The sequence below is a fragment of the Lactuca serriola genome, chromosome 4 (assembly GCF_051521515.1).
Source record: "Lactuca serriola cultivar US96UC23 chromosome 4, Lser_US96UC23_V15, whole genome shotgun sequence".
Classification (NCBI taxonomy): Eukaryota; Viridiplantae; Streptophyta; class Magnoliopsida; order Asterales; family Asteraceae; genus Lactuca; species Lactuca serriola.
Window position 1 is genome coordinate 137,503,315 of NC_136411.1, and position 6,393 is coordinate 137,509,707.

Below are 6,393 nucleotides of genomic sequence, written 5' to 3' on the forward strand. Positions count from 1 at the left end.
CCTCATGGGACTCGACGAGTTCACTGCCCTGAACTTGACAAGTTGACTCGTCAGATCCATGATTTTCGATTTTGATATCTTGATTTGATTAGGATAATTACATTAATTCGTTTTTACTACTTAAAACTGAATTTTCTTAAAAGGTAATAGTATATCCTTATCAAAATAAATGATTTGGTTAAATTTCGGATAAAGATAAAAAATTATTTTGTTAATTTACAATTTAACCAAGTATTTTGAAAACTTTCAAAAATACACCCTTTGGTTTTATAATTTAAAATTTAATTATATAGTTTAATTTTGAAATCTTAAATTTAAGAACGCTAGTATTTTAAAAGTTTTAAAGTATATCCTTATGGATGTTATTAATAATTTAAGTACGTGTTTAATTAAAATATAAGTAATAAATCCATAAAGGGTTTAAATTTAATCAAATTAAAATTTAAATTATTAAAAGATTAAACCCCTAGTATTTTAAAAGTTTAAAATACACACTTATACTATTATAGAATTAAAAGTTTAATATATATATATATATATATATATATATATATATATATATATATATATATATAAGAAAAGTCACTGTTACCGTTAGTAGGCCTCATTCACGAAGTTGGTCTATAAAGGGTGTTTAAGGAAGCGGTCTGTAAAATGATCGCCATTGGGTATCTAGTTTTACCCAACGCACCCTTGACCGGTGGGGGGTTGTTAGCCGAACAGGTATGATAGTACACTAAACTCTCATTAAAAGTATAATGACATAAAGTAACTAAACCTTTTCTAAAATCTCATTCTTAGTTACTTTAGAAAAATATAAATTTGATGCTAACCCATGAATATGGACATTGCACCTTATTAGTCATTAGTGGAGCATGTGTGGTTAACCGGCACACTAATATGAGACTAATATTGTTGGCAATGGCTATCTTGTAAATTATCATTGATCAATGGAGCGTGTGTGGTTAACCGGCACATTGATTAGGTGATAGATGACATCAAGAGTACCAAGCTAATTTGCATGGTTATTCACATCTTATTTGTGATCATCGACATCCCATTCACAAAGTGAGAGCATAATCGTGATTAAACATGCCATTGAATAGTTCAATGACTCTCCAAAGATCTAGGAGTTTTATTTGATTGAAACCGGTAATTGCTTACCTACCTAAAATATATTCGAATTTGATTATGGCATCCCTCTTCAGAATTCGAATAGAAAATATGGATCCTAGCCTTAATTTAAATTTTGGTTTTATAATTAAGGATTAAATAAATCAACTAACTTGAATTCTTTTTTCTCTTTATAGATGTCAAGTTAAGACAACTATGGTCTTCCTCATCCTTTTGGAAATGATATTCCTTCTAAAGATGATTTTCTACTTATCGATCAAGGTGAAAGAACGTTCCCTTCTTCGAGCATTGGTGGATTGAAAATCATACTTGTCCAACTGAAAAGTTCAAGGTTACTCAAGCCCTGTTGGCATGCAAACACCTAGATGGAAATTCTATGTGTGCACATGTTTTAACATGAAGTCGCACATTGACAGATTGAAAATGTTGGGTGTCATTTTCCCAAAGGAACTGGTTGTTGACTTGGTTCTTCACTCGCTTCCTGAGTCATATAGTCAGTTTGTTAAAGACAACTATAAGACTGACAACGACATGACCCTAATTGTAACGTCCATGAGTTTGGGATAGCCCTTAAAGGGATAATAATAATAATAAATATTCATTTTATTAAATAAATAAAATCCTCGAGTAGGATAATTGTTCGTCTTACGCGTTACGAGTTCTATAAATACATCCAATGATGAACCTAAATAGTGAAACAGTATTTTTGAGTTACACCCGTTTTTCAACGATAGTTATCCATATATATTTTATGACATTAATAATCAGTGATTGACATTAATATATCGTAAAATATAATAATCTAATGATAAACCCAAATAGTGAAACGATATTTTTGTGTTACACCAATTTTTCAACGATAGTTATCCATATATATTTTATGACATTAATAATCGGTGATTGACATTAATATATCGTAAAATATAATAATCAAACTAGTTGTTTTATATACGATGGATAAAATAAATAATATATTTATTATGAAATAAAAGTTGATATATGTGAATAAGAAATTTTAGAGTGTTATTACATATTATATATATATATATATATATATATATATATATATATATATATATATACACACGTGATGTTTTATATACAATAAATTAAATTTTAAAAAGTGTACACATATACATTATTCAGGGTCATATATATAAAATGTATATATATATAAAATGTAATTTGATAGATCATATGCATACGTGTTAGATTGGATAGTAATTTATCTTTACACTGCTGTCAAAATTTAGAAGTACGTGTCAAATTTTTAGAATACATGGCAAGTTCACGCATAATTCTTTTATATATATATATATATATATATATATATATATATATATATATATATATATATATATATTAAAGGGGAGCACTTCTTAGGAATAGTGCCTAACCAGATACTAACTAGGTACTGTTCATCAAGTTCTCTCCTCGACCATGGTAAGGAATATCGGTCCGTCAGTTTGTTTGTTTTTATCCAACCTTTTCTTCTCCCATCAAAATCGTCTAGAAGCCCTAAAACCACCCCCACCCCACCGAACGATTTTGCTCCTTCTACTATGGTGCCTTCAATGGCTGGCATGGATTTGGTGGCACAGGTGTGTTTTCCCTGCTTCTATTCTGACCTCCACCGCCTCCTCTCACTTCCGCTGTGGTGCTTTGGAGTTCCGGTGGGTGATTAAGTATCGTTTCTCGCTTCTTCTTCACCACCGATCTAGAATGACCTGTTTTCTGTTTGCTACAGGTGTCTTTTCCATACTTGCGTTCTGACCTCCACCGCCTCCTCTCACCACCGAAGGTTTTGCACATTTCCCTCCATCTAATTATCCACCTGCGCTCCTTCTGTTCTTCAGGTTTCTCAATAGTGATAGAAACGGTGGCTTGTAGCGGTTGGATGTCGTCAGGGACTGTGGTAACGAAGCATTTCTTCCCAGATAGTGATAGAGACGGTGGCTTGCAGCGACATCAGTGGTTAGATGTTGTTGATGGAAGTGTTGTAGACGAAAGAAGAGAATTCATGTTAAAGCAGCAGCAGAGACAACAGGTGAGGAAGAGTAGGAGAGGACCTACGCCTCGGCGTTCTCAATAACGCGGTGTTACTTTTTACCGGAGAACCGGACGATGGGAATCGCATATATGGTTAGTCAATCATTACATACATGAATAAATTTGATCATCAGCTGCTTCCGTTGTAAATCCCGATGCATTAACAATTCACGTAACTAAATTTGTTAAGAAACCGATGTTGTTACTTATTCACCACAACAATTAGATGTTTCGATCGTGAAATGTAACTATAAGAGTATGGGCTAAAAGGTTTGATCATGCAATCGTGTATTAAAATACTGACAAACATCTGTTCATTTCAATGTTATATCATTGTTTGATTTCTTCTTTCCTTCTAATTCTGCAGGGATTGTGGGAAACAAGTTTATCTGGGTAAGCAATTATGGATACCGAATTACATTGGATACTTTTGGGTTTCCTAATTCAAATTTTTACATGATTCTGTTCTTTGGCCAATAGCTAACATGTTTGTTTTTGTCTGATTGTATGTGGTTGGTTTTGCAGGTGGATTTGGCATTGCACATGCTGCTGCAAGGTAACTATCATTTTTGTGTTTTTGTTTTCTTATTTGACCTTACATTACCGTGTGAGGTGAAGTGTGAATCCTTCCATATGAAATTAATCTCTTCTATTACATAATTACAGAGCATATGATCGAGCTGTAATTAAGTTTCATGGGCTTGATGCTGATATTAATTTCAACATAAGTTATTACGAGGATGATCTTAAACAGATAAAGAACTTAACAAAGGAAGAGTTTGTTCATATTCTGAGGCGTCAAAGCACTGGTTTCTCTAGAGGAAGCTCAAAATACAGAGGAGTCACTGTGCATAAATGTGGTCGATGGGAAGCTCAAATGGGCCAATTTCTTGGAAAAAAACATCTATCTAGGATTGTTTGACTTTGAAATTGAAGCTGCAAGTTTTGACTTTTGACTTTTAACCTTTGAGCCTCTCATTCTCTCTTTGAAACCACCATTTGATTTTTGATAATTTATTTATTAGGGCTATGACAAAGCTGCTATAAAATGCAATAGGAGAGAAGCTGTCACCAACTTTGAACCAAGTTCATACGAGGGTGAGCTAACAACTCTTGTGACTGTCAATGGAGATGGAGGTACTAAATTACCAATTAACCCCTGGATTTCCTGATTCCATTCCATGTAAAATTTAATTAGTTTTTGTTGTGATTTGTATCCTGAATTACAGCTTCCATGGATTTGAATCTGGGTATTGGTCCTCCATCTTTACCATTAGATAATAAGGCAAATCAGACTTCTGGGAGTTTGAACCAAATCAACTGGCTCTTAGGTGACATGTATGAGGATAGAAGAACAAGGGTAATTATGTAAATTGTTTGTTCATAGTTATCCATCTGTTTAACTCATCTTTTTTATACACTTTTCAGATTGAAAACCACTCTACACCTATGACATTCATATATATATATATATATATATATATATATATATATATATATATATATATATATATATATATATATTAAAGGAGGACACTTCTTAGGAATAGTGCCTAATCAAGATACTAACTAGGGTACTGTTCATCGGGTTCGCTCCTCGACTATGGTAAGGAATATCGGTCCTTCAGTTCTTCTTTTATTGATTTTTAATTTTTTTTCATCATGATTTTTATTCCTGATTTAAAATGATATGTTTACACCATAGAGTGCGGACGTATAAATGATAAAAAAAATATTTTCTGATTGTAATTTGTTGTTATATTGGAAATTTATGCTATTTTTCGCTACTGTTTACAGCAACAACGTATTCGCTTATTTGATTCTAACATTTTTGGACCAAACTGCCTTGCATACTGTTTCTATAGTTAAAAATTTTGATTTTAAGATTTTTGGACGAAACTGCCCCTGCATATTGTTTTTAAACTTTAAAAAAATTGTTTTTAACAGTTTTAGACCAAACTATCCCTGCATACTAATTTTATAGTTATTTTTTTTATCTTAACAGTTTTGGACGAAAATGCCCTTGCATAATGTTTTTATACTTAAAAAAAAATTTGAATTTAACAATTTTGGATGACACAACACTTACATATCGTTTTTATAGTTAATCTTTTATTGATTTCAACGGTTTTGAACTCAAATTGATATTGAAAATATTTAAGTAGTAAATTGAGTACATAGTCATTTTTTGTTTTTCCATCTTTAGGTGCTAAATGCAATAAATAGCAACGAGCTTTGAATTTACACATTTTTTTGGTTTTTTTTGTAATTTCTTTTATTTATTTTTTTTCCAAAAACCAAACTACATTGCTATTAGGTGCATTTTCCATTTTTACAAGTAAAATGACCCAAATGGCAACATACTTTCAATTTATATTTCTTTCTTTTCCATTTTTACGATTGAAATGCCCCAAGTGCATTCTCATTTGGGAAAGAAGAACCATCGGTACACCAGTCGTCGGATTTAATCTCCGATTTCACAACTTCACCATTCTTTAAGGTAACTTCTATATCGGACGTATGCTATGTTTTTTTTTGTTGTCTAACATTACATTCTCTAATTTTGTTTTTATTTTTTATTTTTGCACATCAGTTGTTCGCTGGAATACCTACATGAATCTACATGTCAAGAATGAAGTTTTTTTACGTGAATTTGTCACCCCCATTTTTCGTTCATTTGTAGTATTACCATGTAGCTTTTGTTGATTTTTATGTTCCTTTTACTATGTTTATTATATAGGTTGGTAATAAAATGAATGAACATTAATAGATCATGCATTTGGGAAATTGTGTTTATGAATATACGTTTTTTTTCTAGGGGTAGTTGTTGCCTGGAAAGCTGCAAACGTCAAAACTGGAACTACAGTGATTCTATTTAGACTACGTACAATTACGGAAGCTGTATGATTCTTATGAACATATATAAAGATACAACTTTAAAAGGGCCCATAACAATAAAGTGGGACAACATATGTTTTTTAAATTGACTTGCCCCATCACAATACTCAAACTATAAACAAATAGTTGATGAAACGACATTTACAAAGAACAAACAACGGAAAAAATGATCGCATCCGACCCTCGCGACGCGGGGGTCCCCACCAGGTTTCAATTAATCAGGGAGCGTACGTGTTAAATTTTAACATGATTAACCTTTTTGATACGGTACATATTCTTTGAACCTTATTCAAAAATTTTAAGTATAAATTT

General features: G+C 31.9%; 1 pseudogene across 1 annotated transcript; it reads left to right on the forward strand.

Moving 5' to 3' along the window:
- Positions 1–2,545: 2,545 nt before the first annotated feature.
- LOC145102619 (floral homeotic protein APETALA 2-like) lies at positions 2,546–5,970 on the forward strand (annotated as a pseudogene). Its single transcript, XR_013706194.1, has 9 exons — positions 2,546–2,735; positions 2,882–3,276; positions 3,551–3,576; positions 3,709–3,739; positions 3,850–4,320; positions 4,413–4,543; positions 4,612–4,789; positions 5,599–5,683; positions 5,777–5,970. The product of XR_013706194.1 is annotated as a floral homeotic protein APETALA 2-like (transcript).
- Positions 5,971–6,393: the final 423 nt, after the last annotated feature.